At 39.6% G+C, this 25622-nt stretch overlaps 1 pseudogene across 1 annotated transcript in view; it reads left to right on the forward strand.

The window, feature by feature from the left end:
- The window catches only part of LOC128580895 (receptor of activated protein C kinase 1-like), a 67605-nt pseudogene extending 42400 nt beyond the window's left edge, over window positions 1-25205 (forward strand). The window contains exon 3 of the transcript XR_008378755.1: window positions 24577-25205. The product of XR_008378755.1 is annotated as a receptor of activated protein C kinase 1-like (transcript). The remainder of the gene's footprint in view (window positions 1-24576) is intronic.
- The last annotated feature ends 417 nt before the right edge of the window (window positions 25206-25622 follow it).

The following is a 25622-nucleotide window of genomic DNA, read 5'->3' on the forward strand; positions in this document are numbered from 1 at the left end:
CTAGTAGCTAGCCATTGATACATTCATGTACAATGGTGGTTTCATTCCTTCCTAAAGTATTCCTGCTCCAAGAAGCATTTTTCCCCCTAGAAATGAGTCTTTAATGTTCTACAAGTTGTGAAATAATTCCAAGTGTTGATACTACTTACAACAATTTTCAAATTAATAGGTTTGCTGAGCATGTCCTCATTAGGAATGATTAAAACAAATCAAGTTACACTTAATGAGGTTCGACAATTATGTTCGCAATTCATCCTAGAACAAGTGCTCCATACATACCTCATTGCTGAATGAGATCACCTTCAAAGCATCCCCTCAGGAAGCCATGCACCCAGGCAAGTACCTAGTCCACCTTTCAAAGCAATTCTGGAACTCTTTCTGGAATGACCATCAGAGCTGTTGGTACTGAGGTGTGACAATGAAGTCTACTAACTCATCCTAGAAAAAAGAGCTTGAAGGCCTAGTTCCACATGTTGACCATCTCTGTATGTTGACCATTTATAACAGTCTGTTAGGTAGACACCTTGCAGAGGTTCTCTGTATCCGCTTGACAGGATAAAGCAGGAAAAGCCTAGGTGTTTCTGATGAGGTTTTTGGTTAAGTTAGCAGGCCTGAAAGGACTGATGAATGTGTCTTTCTTCTCCATCCCTGATTTGGGGAAGATGAGTTTTCTAAATTTCAAGACTAATAGGCAAATTTTCTCAATTATAGAGTGACATCATTTCTATATAGACATAAATTAAAAATGCACCTGAGCACAGCAGGCCGTACCCGTAATCCTAGCTACTGGGAGGCTGAAGAGGGAGAACCACTTGCACCAGGGTGTTTGAAACTAGCCTGTGCAACATGGCGAGACTCTGTCTTTAAAAAAAATTGTAATTATAAATAAATTAAATAAAGAAAGAAAAATAAAAATGAAATTTACCTGATTAGGGAGCAAGGTTCTACTTCTGTTATTGTGTTTATTAATACAATATGTCTGTCTTTAGGGAACAAATGTTTAATTAGTTGCTTTGTCTCATAAAATTTATTGGTCATTCAGTTTTATGATTTCCTCCAATTCAGCTTTTTCCTTTGCCCATGCTTTTAAACACAGAAAATTTTACTAAGATTCTTTCAAGTTAATGTTAGTTCAACAACATTAATGGTCTAACTTTCTCTCCAAAATAAATAGCGATTCAGTGTTCTACTGTCTGAGGTGGAATCAGGCAAAATTTCATTTATCAGCCAGTGATTCAACGTAAATTGATTTTTAGAAAATTATTTTCAGAGGATATGATTTGGCTCTTGGACATGCAAGAAAATCAAAGACATACAAAGTAAGGCAAACTAGATATTAGAAATAAGACTGCTAACTAATTTAAACATACAGGGATACTAGTCAACAATTTTTTTCTTTTAAAAACAGACAATTGGATCATGCCATGGGGCCAATTTCCTTTTTTCAAATTTAAGATCAAGCAAAAAAATACTTGAAGAAGTTGCAGCTCAGTGTTCAAAGGGGGAGTTGCTTGCATTAAAGTTGGACTTGCCTACTTGCTTCTTGGCTTCTCCTCCTCCTCCCCAAGCTGCAACTGAGCATTCTTCAGAATGTTTAGCATTTATTAAAGCCAAATTTAAAAAATTCTACCTTATTATTTAACATTTATCACCGTTTTTAATTATATACAAATAATTTTTATTATATTTTGAGAGATTGTTGCTGTTAGGACTTCAGAAAGCAATATCAAAAATAAAAACCTGGCTCAGAGCCTTAGCACAGCGGCTAGGGTGCTAGCCACATAATGGGGCTGGAGGGTTCAAACGCAGCCTGAGACTGCCAAACAACAATGACAACTACAGAAAAAAAAAAAAAATAGGCTGGGTGGCCACTGTGGCAGGCGCCTATAGTCCCAGCTACTTGGGAGGCTGAGGCAAAAGAATTTCTTAAGCCCAAGAGTTTCAGGTTGCCGTGAGCTGTGATGACACAGCACTCTACTGAGGGCAACATAGTGAGATTCTGTCTCAAAAATAAATAAATAAATTAATTAATTAAAAGCAGAAGCAGCCTCAGAAGTAAACGTTTCTCTCTGATCTTCCCTTACCCTCTTTCTCTCGCTCCCATTCTCCCAAGAGGCTAGCCATAGAAACTAGAATCTCTCTTCTCCAAGATAGGTCACAGAAACAAGAAATTCTCTTTCCCAAAGCCAATCATAAAACAAAAAATTCCTACTCTAACTTTCTCTCCACCATTCTGTGTGAAAATTGGCCATAAAAGATTTATGTGACCTACCATGTTTAACTAAAGGTCATAAGTCTCCCATTGAAAGGGGAAGAAATGAATACTTTTGTGACAAAGGGAGAATGTCTACTTTACCCTTACAAGGTTCACTGAAAAATCAACTCACAATAAAGCAGATTAATAAGAGAAACCTACACAAATGTTTTCATGTGAGTATATGGAAACCCTCAGAAAATGAAGAGTCAACTCCCTAACAGGGTTCAGATGCTTCCATGCCATCTGGTAAAGTGACTTAAGGGAGAATGGAAAAAGGGATTTTACTGAGGTACAATAAAGGATTACTAATGAGGATGATTGAATGAGAGAGAAGATTAGCTGGTAAATAGTTCCCTTTGGAATTTGAATGGGTCTGCGAGAAAGGAAGTTATCTTTTTAAAGTGTCTGTTCTGGTGTAGTCATATCCCAGTCTTACAGGGAAGTACCAGACTGAGTAAAAGAATGTTTTTGATTTTTTGTTTGTTTCTCCTAGGTGGGTTTGGATCTCAGGCTGAATAGGGGGAAGGGGTAGAGTGAGGGGAGGGAGGGGGGAGGAGGGCGGAGGGAGGGTGATTGGTGGGATTACACCTGCGGTGCATCTTTCAAGGGTACATGTGAAACTTAGTAAATGTAGAATATAAATGTCTTAACATAATAACTAAGAAAATGCCAGGAAGGCTATGTTAACCAGTGTGATGAAAATGTGTCACATGGTCTGTAAAACCAGTGTATGGTGCCCCATGATCACATTAATGTACACAGCTATGATTTAATAATAAAAAAAAAGTCAAAAAAAAAAAGGAAAAAACTTCAATGATTGTGGGAGACCCAGTGATAGATGCAGGGAGGTCAGCAAGATCTTGAGGTTCCTTAAGTCAGCCCATAATGTCAAAATCCCCTATTTGAGAGTAAAATATTTTTAATTTCTTTCAATGCTCAGACAGACCAAGAAGAATCTAGACAGGCCTTACTGGATTTCCCCATTCGGTTAATCAGCATTAGATCCTACCATTTTTGCCCAATCTTATTTCCATAGAGCTATCCATACTTTGTTAAACCTAAGTGTTAAGTGTAAAGACTGACAATTCCCCTATGTCTTTGTGTAGCCAGTGTTCTATTTTTCAGTGCCCAGTTTGAAAACTTCCTTCCCCTTCCTTAATGGGGAAATTCTGATCTTTACTCTACTTCTTTCCACCAGTTACTCCTTTGCAGAAGTTTCCTCCATCTAATTATGTGCTTGTTGTTTAGAAGTTCCAGAGACTGAGTCTCAACAGACCCCCCCAGGAGATTAATCAGGTCTGCAGTTAATCTATACACACACAGCCTTTGTGATAATGCCAACCCACTGACCAGATGGAGCAACAATTCAACACAGTCATCATGCTAACCAACATCTCCTTGCCACTCCCGCATAGCCTTTACATCAAGTTCTCTTTTTAAAACCCTACCTTCAGCCCACGTCTTTGAAATGGGTTCTTTGAGTCATGATTCTTGGCTATTTCCTCACTGCCAACTCTGTGAAAAAGTCATTTTCTTTCAATACATCTGGTCCAGGGAGCAGCTGAGCCTTCATTCGGTTACATTTGGGTCTCCATTCTAAAGGAGAGAGAGGATACTCGAAAAAGCAAAGTCTAAGAGAACAGAGATCTGCTCAAGGACACCCCAAGGATACACCTGTGAGGTTCTCCCTATGGTGACTCAGCTCTTAGGAATTTGTAGAAACTTAACTTTCTGGGACCTAGAAACTTGAAGCTTAGCTTCTGTAAACCCCGTGGTTCCCTAAAAGCCAGAACCAGCTTTTCTGGCTCGATTCGAAGTGACCAATGAGAAAGAAACCTTAGGCCAGAATGTTTTTTTTGTTGTTGTTGTTGGGGATTTATTGAGGGTACAAGAAACCAGGTTACATTGATTGCATTTATTAGGTAAAGTCCCTCTTACAATCATGTCTTACCCCCAAAAGGTGTGCCCACACCAAGGCCTCACCCCCTCCCTCCTTCCCTCTCTCTGCTCTTCCTTTCCCCACCCCTACCTCTTTCTCTTTTTTTCTCTCTCTACTCTCCCCTTCCCCCACCCGCTCCATGTCCTTAATTGTCCTCATATCAAAATTGAGTACATAGGATTCATGCTTCTCCATTCTTGTGATGCTTTACTAGGAATAATGTGTTCCATTTCCATCCCGGTTAATACGAAGGATGTAAAGTCTCCAGTTATTTAATGGCTGAATAGTATTCCATGGTGTACATATACCACAGCTTGTTAATCCATTCCTGGGTTGGTGGGCATTTAGGCTGTTTCCACACTTTGGCGATTGTAAATTGAGCTGCAATAAACAGTCTAGTGCAAGTGTCCTTATGACAAAAGGATTTTTTTCCTTCTGGGTAGCTGCCCAGTAATGGGATTGCAGCATCAAATGGGAGGTCTAGCCTGAGTTCTTTGAGGGTTCTTCATACTTCCTTCCAAAAAAGGTTGTACTAGTTTGCAGTCCCACCAGCAGTGTAAAAGTGTTCCCTTCTCTCCACATCCACGCCAGCATCTGCAGTTTTGAGATTTTGTGACATGGGTCATTCTCACTGGGGTTAGATGGTATCTCAGGGTGGTTTTGATTTACATTTCTCTAATAAATAGGAATGATAAACATTTTTTCATAAGTTTGTTAGCCATTTGTCTGTCTTCTTTAGAGAAGGTTCTATTTATGTCTCTTGCCCATTGATATATGTGATTGTTGGCTTTTTTCATGTGGATTAATTTGAGTTCTCTATAGATCCTAGTTATCAAGCTTTTGTCTGATTGAAAATATGCAAATATCCTTTCCCATTGTGTAGGTTGTCTATTTGCTTTGGTTGTTGTCTCCTTAGCTGTACAGAAGCTTTTCAGTTTGATGAAGTCCCATTTGTTTATTTTTGTTGTTGCAATTGCCATGGCAGTCTTCTTCATGAAGTCTTTCCTCAGACCAATATCTTCCAATGTTTTTCCTATGCTTTCTTTGAGGATTTTTATTGTTTCATGCCTTAAATTTAAGTTTTTTATCCATCTTGAAACAATTTTTGCGAGTGGAAAAAGGTGTATGTCCAGTTTCAGTCTTTTAAATGTGGATATCCAGATCTCCCAGCACCATTTATTGAATAGGGAGTCTTCCCCCCCAACGTATGATCTTGTTTGGTTTATTGAAGATTAGGTGGTTATAAGATGTTAGTTTCATTTCCTGATTTTCTATTCAATTCCAAATGTCTATGTCTCGGTTTTTGTGCCAGTACCATGCTGTCTTGACTACTGTAGCTTTGTAGTACAGCCTAAAATCTGGTATGGTGATGCTCCCAGCTTTATTTTTATTACCAAGAAACGCCTTAGCTATATGGGTTTTTTTCTGGTTCCATACAAAACACAGAATCATTTTTTCCAAATCTTGAAAGTACAATGTTGGTATTTTAATAGGAATGGCATTGAATAGGTAGATTGCTTTGGGAAGTATAGACATTTTAACAATGTTGATTCTTTCCAGACAAGAGCATGGCATGTTCTTCCATTTGTTATTATCCTCTGCTATTTCCTTTCTTAGGATTTTCTAATTTTCACTATAGAGGTCCTTCACTTCCCTTGTTAGGTATATTCCTAGGTATTTCATTTTCATTGAAGCTATGGTGAAGGGAGTTGTGTACTTAATTAGCCTCTCATCTTGACTGTTATTGGTGTATACAAAGGCAACTGATTTGTTGACATTGATTTTATATCCTGAGACATTACTGTATTTTTCGATGACTTCCAGGAGTCTTGTGTTTGAGTCTTTGTTATTCCCTAAGTATAAGATCATGTCGTCAGCAAAGAGGAAGAGTTTGACCTCCTCTGCTCCCATTTGGATTCCCTTTATTTCCTTGTCTTGCCTAATTGTATTGGCTAGAACTTCCAGCACTCTTTTGAAAAGTAATGGTGACAGAGGACAATCTTGTCTGCTTCCAGTTCTAAGAGGAAAAGCTTTCAGTTTTATTCCATTCAGTAAAATATTGGCTGTGGGTTTTTCATAGATAGCTTCAATCCGTTTCAGAAATGTGCCACCTATGCCTATACTTTTCAGTGTTCTAATTAGAAAAGGATGTTGGATTTTATCTAGTGCTTTTTCTGCATCTATTGAAAGGATCATATGGTCTTTATTTTTGCTTCTGTTAATATGGTGGATAACGTTTTTGGACTTGCGTATGTTAAACCAGCCTTGCATCCCTGGGGACCAGAACTTTTTGACTAGGGATATAAAGGAGAAAACTGTGCCAGTCAGGGAATGTGGCTGTTTTAAATTCTTCTGTGCTGTCACTCCACCAGCCAAAATAAAGCCCTTCCTCTTTTAAACATGGTGTTTGAGTGTCCATTCTCTCCATTGGGCCTTGTCATCCTGCACAAAGTTTCCCATGTAGACATTAAATAAATCTGCATGCCTTTTTTTCCAATTAATTTGACTTTTTTGAGATGATTTTTCAGTGAACCTTTAGAGGTTGAAGGAAAAACTTCCTCCTGGCATCTACATTGGGAAGAAGAAACTGAAAAGGGAAGCAACTTACCAGATTAAAATGTACACGTTTACCCCATCTTAACTTTTCTAAATTGTCCTTGTCAATCTAATGAACCTCAAAATTATTACTTTGTAAATTAGTTGTCTCTCACAGAATGAGAGCTATCAACAAAACCTCATCCTGTTACTCCAGCAGCAAACTAACAAATAAATTAGTTATTTTAATGGCAAATTTCCATGTCAGGGGCAGGAATTTGTGGGGAGCTTTCAGTTATTCTGGTAATTAACCAGTTTGTCAGACTATAACTTCTAGCTAGAATTTCCAGATCATTGAAGCATATTAAAAGAAAAGCAGGTTCATTGCCCAAAGCACAGTGGTTACAGCACCAGCCACATATACTGAGGGTGGCAAGTTTGAACCTGGCCCAGACCAGCTAAACAACTGCAACAAAAAAATAGCTGGGGCATTGTGGTGGGCACCTGGAGTTCCAGCTACTTGGGAGGCTGAGGCAAGAGAATCGGCTAAGCCCAAGAGGTTTGCTGTTTGAGATTGCTTTGAGCTGTGATGCCACAGCACTTTACTGAGGGTGACATAATGAGACTCTGTCTATAAATAAATAAATAAATAAATAAATAAATAAATAAATAAATGAAAAGCAGGATAGTATTTACCCTGTGGAATGGACCTCAGGATAGGGATGGAGTGCTTTGTAGTATACATGTATAAAAAGCCATGAAACTACCTGACCTGGCACTATTCCCCTAAAATGTTTCAGAAATAGAACAAGCAGAGGACAAGAAATCTGTTGAGAGTTAACCATAGAAGTCTTTCTCCTGGAAAAAGGGAAATGCATATCTTACAAAGTTGTACCTAAAGCTGAACCATAAAGTTTTCTTCCCTAAGAAAATACCCTTCCTGTCACTTAGTAGACTGAAAGAAATAGAAAAACAAACAAACAAACGAAGAAAAATACCCACAAGTCCAGAGACCTGGTGTGATATTGTGAAATTATACACTTTCCTTTTCCTCCTTTCCTAGAATATGACTCCTAAAATCCTTGGAATCTTTAAAGGACAGTTTTATTGGATGCTAATGATTAAGTGATAACTTTTGGATGGAGCTAGTCTCTGGAAAGACTAGAACTCTAGAGCATGATTAAAGAGTTGGAACTTTCAGCCATACTCTGCTTCCTCTTGGGAGGAGGGGCTGAAATTTGGGTTGATTACCAATGATCAATGGTTTAGTCCAAGAGTGTCCAACCATTTTGCTTATCTGGGTCACATTGGAAAAGGAGCAATTGCCTTGGACCACACGTTAAACACACAAACATTAACAAAAGCTGATAAGCAAAGAAAAAAAAGGCCTTTGTGTAATTTTTGTGATATCTGCCACCACAGATAAGCAAAAATGTCCTCACATAATAATCCTAATTATTCAGCTGCCCAGTCAGAGAGTCTTCTAAAATCATTGAGCAGGTCCCAAGTTTGTGATCACTAATATAGACAATATACATACCTAAGTGATAAAATGCTGTTGGGAGTTTTTAAAAAGATTTTTTAACATAAAAATAAAAGAAAAGTGGGAAACACAAAACTAATGGGATATTTGACATTGAATTTAAGAAACTAAAGCATCAGTATCTGTTTTGATGGAAGTAGTTGGAATTCTCACTGAGTTTTTTAGATGCTCATTTAATATTTTGGTTCTAATTTTATTTTACTTTAAATGTGCTTCATTCTTTCTTGAAAATAGTTGCTCACAAATGTAGGTGCTGCCAAAAAGTAATGATATGAGGAAGGCATGATTGTGAAGTGAGGGATATTTGTCTCTGGGAAGATGGGACCTATAGAAATCCAGTAAAGTGACATGATCAAACTTTTCATTAAGTTGAATGTCAGATTGCAGCTCTATGCATTCCATTTGAAAATTGGCAGGCAACATATTTATGTCAACTGAAAACAGAGGCTCAAATGCACCAAAATATTGATTATTTTCCTGGAAATCTTGAAATCTGTTTTCAAATTCTTCTATAAAATCGAAAAACAAGACTGCATATTTTTCACTGTTCCCAGGACTGTGTTTCCTGGTGTGTGGAAATGCATAAAATTGTGTGCCCTAATTTGAGCTTGCCATAATTTCAGTTCTATTTGGAATGCTGTTATAATTTGAAATGTTGTATTGATAGGTTGGTTTTTACCTTGAAGACATATGTTTAACTCATTTATATGAGACCTTAAATCCACTAAAAATGCTAACTCTCTGGAAAAAGAGAAAGCCAGTTTTCATTGTCAAGTACTGGCATAAGTTTGGTTTTTGATAATGTGCAAATTATAAGATGTTTTCAATGTTTGGCCTCAACTTACCATTTTACCTCCAAATGTAAAGGATGTCACCAAATCAACAGTGATGCTTTTAAGGAATTTCTGGAATTGGTGATGATTCGATCACTTGACTCATGAAATTCAGTCTCGATGACAATTTGCATAAATTTTGTTTACGTGCTATTCAGTGATTCTTCATCCAACATGAGTGTGGGGCAGCAATTGCATTGTTTTCTTTTAATTTTATTAGTCTCTCTCTTTTTCCTACCATCAGTTGGCCGCCATCAGTAACTATACTACGTATATTGACAATGGACTAAAAAAACCGCTTTAACATATTTTTTACTGCTTTGTACTATGTGCAAGTCTCTTGATTTAGTTGTGTCTTTTAATGGCACTAGAGAAGCCATTTCTTCAGTGACATGATATTTGTCATAAATACCACTAATACAAACAGCAAGTTGATCCGTATTTGTAGTCTCAGTGCTGTCATCCATCACCAAAGCATAACATTTAAATTTAGCAGCTTTTCTCTCTGAACTTCTTTTGATCAATTTTCCAATTTCTTCAATTAGGCTAGCTGTAGTCTGATGTGGCAAACTGATTTTAGAAATATTCTCCTTTTTTATAGGGAAAATTATATCTGCCATACTTTCCATACATCATTTAATAAGCTCACCCTCAGTAAGTGGTTTTGATTTTTTTTGCTTCTACTAGCTGTGACAGTGGAATCCATCTGAGCGGTAACTTAAAAAAAAAATTATTTTTTTCTTTGAGTAGACAGACTTTTTTCTGTTCTGTTATTTTGTCCTTACAACACAGTCCTTCACACACAATGAATTTGGCAGCATGTTTTTGCATAAAATGCCTTTTTGAATGATAGACTTTGAAAACTTGCACAATTCCCTACAAATTAAGCAAAGTACCTTACTACTTGCCTTGACAAAAAAAGTAGTCATCTGTTCACTTTTTATCAAATACACTTTCTTCATCCATTATTTTTATTTTTTTTTTTTGACGGGGGGTTATGATTTCTGTTGAGACATTATAAAAGCCATGCTGGGATTAAACAATTATAATAGATAAAGGACTATATTTACTTCTTATGAAAATTAATTAAGAAGAAAATCAAAAGCAAGGTTTGGGCCCTTTTACATCTCTGCTGCTGATGAAAGAGGAGGTAAAGGGGCGATTGTAAAGCACAGTGGGGAATGTATGAGGTGTCTCCCAGGTGTGAAAGAACCCTCAATAATCAAATACGAGTGCTCACCTGACTTCTAAATAATATTAAACACATAAAGTTGCAATGGTAGGTTGAAATATTGATTATCACTGCCTTGCCAGGTTACCACAAGCACCTGTAACATCAGATGGTGTCGATTTGACCATCATTGCTTAAAAAATAACACAAAGGAAGCTGCATACTGCAATCAACCGAAGCCATTAATGGAGACAAATGGCCACAGCAGATGTGTGTTTAATTTAGATGTTGCGACACTACCTTGTCATCTACAATGTTCACACCAGAGAACCATGTAGTCAAGTTCCATCAAAAAATCCCCCAAATTCTCATAATGTTTTAAATAAGTTTATAGTTTTGTGGTGGGCTCTATCCACTGCCATCTTGGGTCTCATGGGGCCTGTGGGTGGAATGTTGGACTCACTGGTTTAGTTGATCATTCCTACATAATGAAGCCTCTATAAGTCCTTGGAAGGAGAGCGTTAGAGAGCTTCCAGAGACCTGAGCACATGGAGATTCCTGGAGAGTGGTGTGCCACTTCCTTGCCCTATGCATCTCCTTATCTGTATCTGTTGTCATATACTTTAGGGTGACATGTTTTCCTGAGTTCTGTGAACCTCTCCAGAAAAGCAATCAAGTCCAATGAGGGGACTATGGGAACCCGACCTTGAAGCTGTTTGGTCAAAAGTCTAGGAAGCCAGCCTTGTAACTGGAGACTGAGCCCTCAACCTGTGGGATCTGATCAATATCCAGGTGGATAGCATCAGAATTGAATTGGAGGACCACCAGCTGGTGTCTGCAGCAGAACTGATTCATGGTGATGTGGAAGAAATTTGGTCCCGTATTTGGTTGCAGAAATCTTCTGGGGTGATGATTGCTGTGTTAAATAAGAGAATAGGGAAAAAGGCTTGAATTTTTTCTGAGAACAAAGACCAGGTGACCAGACTTTTGAAAACTGAATTAATAATTAAACAATAATAATTGATATGCACACATATGTTTAGGCAGATAAACCAAAATTGAAATCTACATCTTACTTAGAATTTGGATAAAATTGTTTCTAAATCAAGTGATTTCAAATTTAAAAGCTAGTCCCAATTTAGAGGGTTTTTTAGAGCTGCCACGTACGTGGCTGCACAATAAAAATGACAGCAATCACAAAACCACCACCATCACAACATAAACATGTTTGGGATAAAATTTATAAAACTTTGACTCAGTATGGACCCATTTGTTCCAGTTATCAACTGAAGACACGGCCAGGGCAAATAGGTGTCAAGTCCAGAATGATCATGGACTGAATTTCAAAATAAGCTTTTTATCACACTGAGAGATTTTAAATATTTAAATGACATATAAGGCCCATAAAGGCTATGATTTGTAAAATTTATGGCAATGGATGGGAGTACTTACTAACGACTACTGCTCTTCATAGCCTGTCCTCACAGCTAGATAAAAGTAGCACATTCTCATTTACTGGGCTACAGGGCTTTCTGTATATTTTCTAACCTTGGAGTGGTTGAGGTAGTGTTTTCTTATTTAAAAGGATGGCAATGATAAGAAGCTGAATGGAAGAACACATATCCAATGTACTCAGAACTATTATGAACCCAATTTTTAATCACTCACACTTTCATATGAAAGATAAATCACAGCTATAGTCCAAGATAAAGGAGGTAAGAAGAGGGGGAGGACGGGGGGAGACTTTATGGAAGGAGGGTAAGCCATAAGACCATTCCTATGGGAGAGGAGACAAGATGGCGGACTGAAGCCAGCTTTCAACAAAGGCTCCCGTCCAGAAGGAGAGTTAAGGGACAGGAATTTAGTAAGTATCCTGGTGGACTTGAGCCTCACCAAGAGAGAAGGCTGAAGAACGCACATCAACACCGCTGAGGCAAGTTGTGATCACAAGGACGCAAACAAAAGGTACAAAATCCACCACCAAGCGGACGGGAGTCCCCCTCCCCCATGAGACCGGCTCTAGAGCCCCACAATTGAACAAGCGGGCAGAAATTAAAGGCCCTCCCACTACACTCCACGGGAGAGACCTTCTAAAAACTGGACCTACCTCCCCTACTGGGGTGCCGTGGCGTTCTCCTGCCGGACATAGGGCTGAATAAAACTTTGGGAATCCTTTGCCGGCAACCCTGAATCCCCGGCGCTCCCCTCCCGCCCACTGAGGTCTGGAGGCCTGTCCCCCAGGACTTCGGATCCGTGGGTGATTTCTCAAGGGGAGTGGACAGTCCCCGAGTTGCGACTGGTCAGCATTGACTCTGAGGCGCGCAAGTGAGGAGAGGGCACCGGGCTGAGGGGGAGTCACGCCTCGCGGCACTTCCCTGCGGTGCAGTGCAGCAACCCACCCCGGGCATACGGGGCCCAAGACTGAATCAGACTCTGGCCTCCCTGCTGAGAGCTGAGAACCCCTACTCTCACTCGGGGTCTGAGGGCCTATCCCCCAGGACTTCGGATCCTTGGGTGATTTCTCAAGGGGAGTGGACAGCCCCGAGTTGCGACTGGTCAGCATTGACTCTGAGGCGCGCAAGTGAGGAGAGGGCACCGGGCTGAGGGGGAGTCACGCCTCGCGGCACTTCCCTGCGGTGCAGTGCAGCAACCCTCCCCGGGCATACGGGGCCCAAGACTGAATCAGACTCTGGCCTCTCCGCTGAGAGCTGAGAACCCCTACTCTCACTCGGGGTCTGAGGGCCTATCCCCCAGGACTTCGGATCCTTGGGTGATTTCTCAAGGGGAGTGGACAGCCCCGAGTTGCGACTGGTCAGCATTGACTCTGAGGCGCGCAAGTGAGGAGAGGGCACCGGGCTGAGGGGGAGTCACGCCTCGCGGCACTTCCCTGCGGTGCAGTGCAGCAACCCTCCCCGGGCATACGGGGCCCAAGACTGAATCAGACTCTGGCCTCTCCGCTGAGAGCTGAGAACCCCTACTCTCACTCAGGGTCTGAGGGCCTATCCCCCAGGAGTTCGGCTCCTTGGGTGATTTCTCGAGGGGAGTGCACAGTGCCTGAGCTGCGTCAGGTCAGCGCTGACTCTGGGATACGTGAGCGAGGAGAGGGCACTCTGCTGAGGGGAAATCAAGCCTTGGCGGCACTTCCCTGCGGTGCAGTGCAGGAGCCCTCCCCGGACCGTAGTATTGTGTAAAACTGAATGAAACTCTAGCTTCCCCCCACACTCCCAATCAGGGTCTGGGGGCCCATCCCCCAAGAGTTCTGATTCGTGGGGGATCTCTTAAGGGGTGTGGACCCAGCACAAACTGCGGCCGCTCAGTGCTGACTCTGGGGCGCGGGACAGAGGAGAAAAGGGTCGCCTGAGTGCCCACACCAGAGCAGCAGTTCCCTGGAGGTAGATCAACAGCCATTTTTTCCTTAACGGCAGAACGCTCACTTCTGGATATTCTGAGGCCACACCCCCTGTCTCCCTGGGCAACCAGAGGAGGCCACCAGTGATACGGCTCACAAACCCGGGAAGCTTCCAGGGCGGGGCCGACCCAGACAGGTGTTCAGACGCAATTCTCCAGCAGCAAAGACGTTTGAACTCAAAACAGCCCGTCTTCTGTAGGCGACGACAGGAACAGAGACAGAACCTCACAAAGTTGTCTGTTCTGTTCTGTTCTGTTAGCAGCATCCATCAGGGACGGGGCTAAGCCTGAGTGAACACCTCCTTCCCATCACCTGCATCAAACACTCAAAGATGTCAGGCCCCACCTCCTCCTGCTAGATAGCGGCAGTCTGCGGGGGCCTGGAAGACTTCCTTGCGATTCAGGCAGGTGCAAACCCCTGGAGTGTCTGTTCACTGCAGGCAACTGGGTTAGCCATCTGCAGAGATACCAGTGACTGGGTCCGATGGAGGGGCAAAGTGGGGAAGGAGACGTCAACCTTCCCAGACTGCTCTGTTTGCTGGGTGGCTCCTCCTGACTCCACGCTGCACTGGGGTGAGCTGTGTCAGAGGAGTCACCAGGCCCCTGTGATCCAGTTCCCAGAGACCTCTTGAACCCTTCCACCCGAGACAAGTGCCGATTGAGACAGTTGATTCGGACCTTTTGAACTGGGCTAATAGACTGAGGACTTTTCAGGCGGTGCCCTGGGTGTGCGATTGTAGGAAGGTTTGATTCTCCTTTTCCAACTGGGGCCAGAGGTGGGCAGGCGGGGTGACTTAATTGCTGATTTTTCCACACAGCTGAGACTTCAAGCCAGAGTAGAAGTTGCAATAGGATCGAACAGAAACCAGCTGAAAACAAGACAGAACCACTTTGCTCCACCACACCAGACAGGGCCCCAGTTTCTCAGGCCACAACACTGTACGGGCCCTCGATAAAACCCCAGGGGAAAAACCAAAAGGAGTAAACCATGGGGCGGAATCAGCGGAAAAACTCTGGTAACATGAATAACCAGAATAGATCAACCCCCCCAAGAAAAGATACGGCAGATGTGATTGAAGATCCCATTCATAAACAACTGGCTGAGATGTCAGAAGTCGAATTCAGAATTTGGTTTGCAGACAAGATTAATAAAATGGAATTAGGAATTCGAGGAGAAATTCAAAAATTGTCTCAAGAATTTAACGAATTTAAAGACGAAACCACCAAAGACTTAGACACACTGAAACAAGAACTTACAGCCCTCAAAGATATGAAAAATACAGTAGAATCCCACAGTAACAGAATGGAGCAAGCAGAAGAAAGGATTTCTGACATTGAAGATAAAGTCTTCGAACGCTCCCAATCTCTCAAAGAGGAAGAGAAATGGAGAGCAAAAACGGATCACTCACTCAGAGAACTCTCAGATAATTCGAAAAAAAACAACATAAGGGTTATAGGAATTTCGGAGAACGATGAAGTGGCTGCCAAGGGCACAGAGGCCCTTCTACATGAAATTATGAAAGAAAATTTTCCAGACATGCCTAGAGAATCTGAAATTCAGATAGCAGACAGCTTCAGAACCCCAGCACAATTCAACCCCAATAAGCCATCTCCCAGACATATCATAATTAGCTTCACTAAAGTTAACATGAAAGAGAAAATTCTCAAAGCAGCCCGGCGAAAGAAAACTATAACGTACAAAGGTAAGAATATTAGAATAACTGCAGATCTCTCTGCTGAAACTTTTCAAGCAAGAAGAGGCTGGTCATCAACTTTTAATCTCCTAAAGCAAAAAAACTTTCACCCAGGATCTTGTATCCAGCTAAACTGAGTTTCATCTATGATGGAGAAATTAAATACTTCAATGACATTCATATGTTGAAAAAATTTGCCATAAGTAAACCAGCTCTTCAGGATGTTCTCAGACCTATCCTCCACAATGACCAACCCAATCCTATACCACAAAAGTAAACTCACTGAGAAACTTCGGATCAAACTGCAACTTCCACACTGGTGAAAGGATTAAAAATGTCCACTGGACCTTTGAAAAACTCGATACCCAAAATTCCACCAGACTTATCAATACTCTCCATCAATGTGAATGGCTTAAACTGTCCTCTAAAGAGGCATAGGTTAGCTGACTGGATACAAAAACTCAAGCCAGATATTTGTTGCATACAAGAGTCACATCTCAACTTAAAAGACAAATACAGACTCAGGGTGAAAGGATGGTCATCCATATTTCAGGCAAATGGTAATCAGAAAAAAGCAGGTGTTGCAATTTTATTTGCAGATACAGTAGGCTTTAAACCATCAAAAGTAAGGAAGGACAAGAATGGTCACTTCATATTTGTTAAGGGTAATACTCAATATGACGAGATCTTAATTATTAATATCTATGCACCCAACCAGAATGCACCTCAATTTATAAGAGAAACTCTAACAGACATGAGTAACTTGATTTCCTCCAGCTCCATAATCGTTGGAGATTTCAACACTCCCTTGGCAGTGTTGGATCGATCCTCCAGCAAGAAGCTGAGCAAAGATATCTTAGATTTAAACCTAACCATCCAATATTTAGATTTAGCAGACATCTACAGAACATTTCATCCCAACAAAACTGAATACACATACTTCTCATCAGCCCACGGAACTTACTCCAAAATTGATCACATTTTAGGTCACAAGTCTAACCTCAGTAAATTTAAAGGAATAGAAATTATTCCATGCATCTTCTCGGACCATCATGGAATAAAACTTGAATTGAGTAACAACAGGAATCTGCATACCCATACAAAAACATGGAAGTTAAATAACCTTATGCTGAAAGATAGCTGGGTCAGAGATGAGATTAAGAAAGAAATCACCAATTTTTTGGAACAAAACGACAATGCAGACACAAACTATCAGAACCTCTGGGACACTGCAAAGGCAGTTCTAAGAGGGAAATTTATAGCACTGCAAGCCTTCCTCAAGAGAACGGAAAGAGAGGAAGTTAACAACATAATGGGACATCTCACGCAACTGGAAAAGGAAGAACATTCCAACCCCAAACCCAGTAGAAGAAAAGAAATAACCAAAATTAGAGCAGAATTAAATGAAATTGAAAACAAAAGAATAATACAACAGATCAATAAATCAAAAAGCTGTTTTTTTGAAAAGGTCAATAAAATAGATAAACCTCTGGCCAACCTAATCAGGAAAGAAAGAGTAAAATCTCTAATATCATCAATCAGAAACAACAAAGATGAAATAACCACAGACTCATCAGAAATCCAAAAAATCCTTAATGAATATTACAAGAAACTTTATTCTCAGAAATATGAAAATCTGAAGGAAATAGACCGATACTTGGAAGCACGCCACCTTCCAAGACTTAACCAGAATCAAGTGGAAATGTTGAACAGACCCATATCAAGTTCAGAAATAGCATCGACTATACAAAACCTCCCTAAAAAGAAAAGCCCGGGACCAGATGGTTTCACGTCAGAATTCTACCAAACCTTTAAAGAGGAATTAGTACCTATATTACTCAACCTGTTCCAAAATGTAGAAAAAGAAGGAAGACTACCCAACACGTTCTACGAAGCAAACATCACCCTGATCCCCAAACCAGGAAAAGACCCAACAAGAAAAGAAAATTATAGACCAATATCACTAATGAATATAGACGCAAAAATATTCAACAAGATCCTAACAAACAGAATCCAGCAACACATCAAACAAATTATACATCATGACCAAGTTGGTTTTATCCCAGGGTCTCAAGGCTTGTTCAATATACATAAATCTATAAATGTAATTCAGCACATAAACAAATTAAAAAACAAAAACCATATGATTCTCTCAATTGATGCAGAAAAAGCTTTTGATAATATCCAGCATCCCTTCATGATCAGAACACTCAAGAAAATTGGTCTAGAAGGGACTTTTCTTAAACTGATAGAGGCCATCTACAGCAAACCCACAGCCAATATCATATTGAATGGAGTTAAATTGGAATCATTTCCACTCAGATCAGGAACCAGACAAGGCTGCCCATTGTCTCCATTGCTTTTCAACATTGTAATGGAAGTTTTAGCCACCACAATTAGGGAAGAAAAGGCGATCAAGGGTATCCATATAGGGTCAGAAGAGATCAAACTCTCGCTCTTCGCAGATGATATGATTGTGTATCTGGAAAACACTAGGGACTCTACTACAAAATTCCTAGAAGTGATCAAGGAATACAGCAGCGTCTCAGGTTACAAAATCAACATTCATAAATCGGTAGCCTTTATATACACCAACAACAGTCAAGTTGAAAAAGCAGTTAAGGACTCTATCCCATTCACAGTAGTGCCAAAGAAGATGAAATATTTGGGAATTTACCTAACAAAAGACGTGAAAGATCTCTATAATGAGAACTATGAAACTCTAAGAAAAGAAATAGCTGAAAATGTTAACAAATGGAAAAACATACCATGCTCATGGCTGGGAAGGATCAACATTATCAAAATGTCCATACTACCCAAAGCAATATATAATTTCAACGCACTCCCTATTAAAGCTCCACTGTCATATTTTAAAGATCTTGAAAAAACATTACTTCGTTTTATATGGAATCAGAAAAAACCTCGAATAGCCAAGACATTACTCAGAAATAAAAACAAAACAGGAGGAATCACACTACCAGACCTCAGACTTTACTACAAATCGATAGTGATCAAAACAGCATGGTATTGGCACAAAAACAGAGAAGTAGATATCTGGAACAGAATAGAGAACCAAGAGATGAATCCAGCTACTTACCGCTATTTGATTTTTGACAAGCCAATTAAAAACATTCAGTGGGGAAAAGATTCCCTATTTAACAAATGGTGCTGGGTGAACTGGCTGGCAACCTGCAGAAGACTGAAATTGGACCCACACCTTTCACCATTAACTAAGATAGACTCTCATTGGATTAAAGATTTAAACTTAAGACATGAAACTATAAAAATACTAGAGGAGAATGCAGGGAAAACCCTTGAAGAAATTGGTCTGGGTGAGTATTTCATGAGGAGAACCGCCCGGGCAATTGAAGCAGCTTCAAAAATACACTACTGGGACTTGATCAAACTAAAAAGCTTCTGCACAGCTAAGAACACAGTAAGCAGAGCAAGCAGACAGCCCTCAGAATGGGAGAAGATATTTGCATGGTATATCTCTGACAAAGGTTTAATAACCAGAATCCACAGAGAACTCAAACGCATCAGCAAGAAAAAAACAAGGGATCCCATTGCAGGCTGGGCAAGGGATTTGAAGAGAAACTTCTCTGAAGAAGACAGGTGCACGGCCTTCAGACATATGAAAAAATGCTCATCATCTTTAATCTTCAGAGAAATGCAAATCAAAACTACTTTGAGATATCATCTAACTCCAATGAGACTAGCCTATATCACAAAATCTCAAGACCAGAGATGTTGGCATGGATGCGGAGAAAAGGGAACACTTCTGCACTGCTGGTGGGAATGCAAATTAATACATTCCTTTTGGAAAGATATATGGAGAACACTCAGAGATCTAAAAATAGATCTGCCATTCAATCCTGTAATTCCTCTGCTGGGCATATACCCAGAAGACCAAAAATCACAACATAACAAAGATATTTGTACCAGAATGTTTATTGCAGCCCAATTCATAATAGCTAAGTCATGGAAAAAGCCCAAGTGCCCATCAATCCACGAATGGATTAATAAATTGTGGTATATGTATACCATGGAATACTATGCAGCCTTAAAGAAAGATGGAGACTTTACCTCTTTCATGTTTACATGGATGGAGCTGGAACATATTCTTCTTAGTAAAGTATCCCAAGAATGGAAGAAAAAATACCCAATGTACTCAGCCCTACTATGAAACTAATTTGGGACTCTCACATGAAAGCTATAACCCAGCTACAACTTAACAATAGGGGGAAGTGGGAAGGGGGGGTGGGTAGAGGGAGGGGAATCGGTGGGATCACACCTGTGGTGCATATTACAGGGGTATTTGCGAAACTTGGTAAATGTAGAATGCAAATGTTTTGGCACAGTAACTGAGATAACGCCGGAAAGGCTATGTTAACCACTGTGATAAAAATGTGTCAAATGGTTTATGAAGTGAGTGTATGATGCCCCATAATCATATCATTGTATACAGTTATGATTTAATAAAAAAAAAAAAAGAATTCTCAAGAGAAAAAAAAAAAAAAGACCATTCCTGTGGTTCATATTGCAAGAGTATATGTCAAATGTATTAAGTATAGAGTATAAATGTCTTAACACAATAATTCAGTAAATGAGGTGAAGGCTATGTTAACTAGTTTGATGTAAGCCTTCCAAATTGTATATAAAAACAGCACATTGTACCCCATGAAGGCATTAATGTATACATGATCTATGTATTTATGACTTAATAAAAAAAAAAGAAGAAGCTGTGTTGAAAGTGACATCAATATGAGTAGTACTCCTTCTAAATGGGCTACTTTGGGGAAAATAATATTAATGTTCCTGTTTGAACACCAGTTTTACAAATAAAAAAATCACATTGAATGGTATTACTTTATTATTCAAATCCCCAAAATTTCAAATATAAGCCTTTTATTACAGTGGTCTGTGCTTTCTGTAAATGCAAGCATCTCAAATACATTGAAAGGGAAAAAAAATAGATGCATCTACCCTGTTTACTTAAAAACTCTTTTCTCATATTCTACGCCTAGGAATCACATAGGATGTATTAAGAGAATGTTGTAATAAATAATAAATGTTCACATTAAATCATGAATTTGCATTCTAAATAAGAGCTGTTGATCCTATTTGGCAGTTTTGACTAGTTACATGGACCTGGTCTTGTTTTAATGCAGATCAGGTTCATTTATTTGGAAAAGCTTAAATCACTTTTTATTTACATGCAGTTTTATTTGCTTCATAAAGGGAGTGACATTGACCTGCTTATCATTTAGAGAAGTAATCTCACAATTTCTCTTGAGATTTTCTTCACTGAAAAAAAAAAAAGGGTTTTTTTGAAAGGCTCTAGACTCTGAGGCAAAACAATGGGCCATGTCTATTATGCCCGGATACATGTTTGTACTTTATCGCGGTTTCCTAGCATTCTCTTTTTAAACAATGCCCACTCTCAAAATCAACATCGTGCTCAATGATGTTTCTATTTTTGTTTTACTTGATCAGTACCAGGGGAAGAGAATATAATGGGCCTTTCAATAAGACTTTTCAAGGTGACATAAAATTAAAATCTAAAGATCTTAAGGCAGTTGAAATGCTTGGTAGCCAGTGCACTCTGTCACCACTTAGTGCCTGACGAGTGCCCACAGGGCTAAAACATTGCTTGCACATTTCTGCCACTTTTACAAAAGCAAAGCAGAACACATGTACAAAGCACGTGAGACAAGAACTAATCCTGTTCTTTTGTCAGAGCTCAACTCAAAAATCAAGACAGAATGAAACCAAATGTAAAACAGGTTATAAATATATGTGTTTGTTTGATTTTTTTAATATAAGGAGATATCCAAAAGAAAAAATATAGAGGACAATTGTGGTGCATGAGAATGTATTTTATATTTAGAACATAAAACAACAGGGTGGATATTGGAAAGTGTCTAATATGAAAGAAGTACGGATTGAAACAACCCAATGTTTATGAGTCCAAGTTTGTGTAGAGAAAATCCCAAAGAATAAACGGGGAGCATCCAAGAAAAACCAACTGGGCAGCAAAGTGGTAAAGACAGATTTTACTTAGGAACTATTGCAATATGAAAAAAGAGATCTCAGTATAGAACTGGCCTCAATTCCAAATACAACATGGAAAAGTGGATATTTGTAATCACAGTATACAATAAAGTAGGAGGAAAATGTTGTGAGTAAGGGGGGATATGGTTCAAAGGGATCAAATGAGATTCCTGCTGAAGATAGACCAGGATGATAAGATATCCAGGGTGTAGGATTCTTCCTAAGCTGACTCAGCAAGATTCTTGTTCAAACTGGGTGATGCAGGCCCAACAAGGAGAGACACTGAAGGTTAAAGCCTGGAGGGAGGTCAAGGAGAAAGCCTTTCTTTGGAAGCATGAGAAATAAAATCATTTTTACCTAAAAGGATGGTAACTTGGTGGCTGAAAATTCTCCAAATAAAGATTTTGATACAATTTTGTTTCCTCACCTAAATTTTATTTTTAATATTGAAAAACCTGCTGTTATTAGAGTTTCAGTGATAGAACATTTCAAAAGTGGATTGCAATTATATAACTTCTCACCTCCCACCCCAACCAAAACGAAAACCTTACACGAAAGTCTTTCAGTAGAGAATCACTAGCCATGAATAGCTCAAGGTCTTGCAATAATACCAAAAAGCAGAAGAGGATATGAAAAGAAAGAAAATCTGGACAAAGTATGGTCTAAAAAATTCATTTAAGACTTCTTTTTCCCCCTTGTTTCTTCCAACAAAGTAATTAACAGCACGGAACCTTTCACATGGAATTGGCCTCAAGCAATCCATGAAATAACAGAATATGCAGAGAAAGAGATTTAAACTTAAATTGTTTCAAAGACCTCTACCTCTACTGTCCTTATATATGTGATAGAACTTTAACAATGGGTTTAGGAAAGTCTGCTTGCTTGTTGGGGGAGGAAAATGGAATCTTATGTAAATCTCCGTACTCAAGACTGAATATATATTTTACATTATAAGATCTAAACACTTTGCTTTACTTCCTATGGGAAATATTGACCATATCATTGTGTGGCCAGAATTTCTCTCTGCTGAGTCCTTGGAAAGTTGAAGAATGAATCACTAGACTACTGAGTAAGCAAAAGGACAGACTTTATTGAAAGATAAATGGATAAGTGAAAGAGGAGAACAGACAGAACCTCTTGCAGTGGCGTGGAAGCCTGTTTGGGCCTTCTATCTAGGGATTTATAGACTTCTTTGCCCAGCCTATGGAATGGAATGTATGTCTAGAGCATGTCACAATTGCCCAGGGCCCTATGAGCAGAAATTAATTTTAAAACTGCCATAGTGGGGTGGTACCTGTGGCTCAAGGAATAGGGTGCTGGCCTCATATGCCAAGTTTGAGTTCAAACCTGGCCCCAGCCAAGAAAGCTGCAATCAATCAATCAATCAATCAATCAATAAAAGCAATTAAAAAAAAAAAAAAGACCTGCCATAGTGCTGTCAACAGAAAAGAAGCTACACAAGTAAAATAATTTAAGGTAGTTTATTCTGAGCCAGATTTGAGGACCATGACCCAGGGCTACACCCAAAAAGCCTAGAGCAAATGGACTCCCAATGGTGGGGTTAAGGTTTGGTTTTATACATTTTATACAAAATTACAGAGGAGGTCATAAATCAACACATAGAAAGCATACGTTCACTTGGCCCCCAGAAGTGGAACACCTGGAAATAGGGGAGCTTACAGGTGAAAGGTGAGTTTAGAGATTCTTTAGCTGACAGCTGGCTGAAATAGTTAAGCTAAAAGACCTGGAGTCAGTGAAAAGAATGATTAAGATGAAAGATCTGTTATTTACATAGGAAGTACTAGACAGGCTCAAGTGGTTTATGGACGTTGAGGACATGCAGATAGGTCTTGCATAGCTTTAGGCCTGTTGGCGAGTCACAGAGGACATCTCTAAGAAGCCAGGGCATGATGGAGGCATGTCTGATCTCTTTTCTCTTGGCTGGCAACTCAGTTTTAGGGATCTTCCTGGCCAAGAGGGGGTCCAGTTAATTAGCCACTTAGGGGGACACTTAAGATTTCATTTTAGTTCACAGTGCAGAATAAAAACGGTGGTCCTTGGAGTCTTTGCTCCAAGCAAGCTCTTCTCTGCTCCAGAAGAAGCAGGAGAGTGTGTTCAAAGAGGGGCAGCCCACAGGACATACCAATCAGGTTGCTTTTAATGAGGTTTGTTTCTGTCCAGAGAATGCAGCTTCCAAAGGGCCTGTTTTGGCCTAGAGATGAAGTTTGTGATGAGACTGACTTCTGAGCCTACTTAGACCTAGTAAATTGGGGGACAGGGTCCCTATTTAGCCCTTAGTAGGGGAACTCTGTATCAATTGTGATAAGAATTAGAATTCATTAATGGAATCTCTAAGGATGTATTCACTTTTACAAGTTATAATTTATTGATTATTGTTATTATTTTTGGAGATAGGACCTCCCTCTATCTTCCAGACTGTGGTGTAGTCATGTCATCGTAGCTCACTGAAACTTCAAACATTTAGGCTCAAGTGATTCTCCTGCCTCAGCTTTCAGAGCGGGTGTGACTACAGGCCTGTATCACCATTCCTGGCTGATTTTTCTATTTTTTGTAGAGACAGGGATCTTACTGTCTTGCTCAGGGTTGTCTGAAACTCCTGATCTCAAGCGATCCTCCAGACTTGGCCTCCCAAAGTGATAGGATTATAGGGTGAGCCACTGTGTCTAGCCATTTAAAAGTTATAATTTTTAAGTGTATCATTTATCTGCTCAAAGAAATTGCATTAAAAGATTGCACATTATATGGTAGTAAAAACTTAGTACTGTATGCATTAATATTATTATAAAAATATGAACATATAATGTATTTATACTCCAAATCATGCCCTCCCACACCACACACACAATGTATTCATGTGTGTATACATATACATATTATAAATAATATTATGTATGCAATATGTAATGTATGTTATATATACATTATATTATATAAAGTATTTATTACAGTATATATATACATTATTTAAATCTATAAGATGCATACATTTTATCTATATGTAAAAACTTCTTTCACTTTAAAATAATTTCTATGTATAGTGGCACGAAATATGAGGCAAAAGGACTAAGGCAGTCATAAAGACTCATGATGCAATTATTAACATTTATAGTTAAAAATTAAGATCAATCCCGAGATAAAACCATCAGGTTGTGGAACACTTTGGGTGTGTGCAAATACACGGTGCAGGATGAGAGCCACTCAGAGTGGGTGTCTTTTGTCCGCTTCTCACCCAACGGCAGCAACCCTATCATCGTCTCTTGTGGCTGGGACAAGCTGGTTAAGGTGTGGAATCTGGCTAATATGCAAGCTGAAGACCAATCACATTGGCCACACCGGCTATCTGAACACGGTGACTGTTTCGCCAGATGGGTCCCTCTGTGCTTCTGGAGGCAAGGATGGCCAGGCCATGCTCTGGGACCTCAATGAAGGCAAGTACCTTTATACGCTAGATGGTGGGGACATCATCAATGCCCTGTGTTTCAGCCCCAACCACTACTGGCTGTGTGCTGCCACGGGCCCCAGCATCAAGATTTGGGACTTAGAGGGCAAGATCATTGTAGATGAGCTGAAGCAAGAAGTAATCGGTACCAGCAGCAAGGCAGAGCCACCTCAGTGCACTTCTCTGGCATGGTCTGCTGATGGTCAGACTCTGTTTGCTGGCTACACGGACAGCCTGGTGTGAGTGTGGCAGGTGACCATTAGTACTCGCTAGAAATGAATTACGGCACAAATAAAAAACTGGTTTGTCTGCCAAAAAAAAAAAAAAGATTAAGATCAAAATTAAGATGTCAAGAGCCTCAATCATAAAATAAAATATATCATCTTGGCAAAGTGATTTTAGAATCTGTTATACTAGAACGTTTGTTCCAGGAACTAATTATTTTACATTGTTAATATCAGAAGATCATATTAAAAGATCATAAAAAGGGAAAGTTTAGTATGGAGATAGAATTATATTACTAAATAATTAAATGTAAAATAATTTGTACAGATTTCCATGTACCCAATGCCTCCAACATTTTTTGTAGCAGTAATAGAAAACTCTATAGTCCATTTATTTTGTGTCAGACAATATTCTACAAACTTATATCAACTTATTATTCTTGTCAGAGTGGTTAAGTTTCACCTCTATCATCTCAGGCTTTTTCATCTGGGTTTGAGAATTAA

This window comes from Nycticebus coucang, chromosome 3 (assembly GCF_027406575.1).
Source record: "Nycticebus coucang isolate mNycCou1 chromosome 3, mNycCou1.pri, whole genome shotgun sequence".
NCBI lineage: Eukaryota > Metazoa > Chordata > Mammalia > Primates > Lorisidae > Nycticebus > Nycticebus coucang.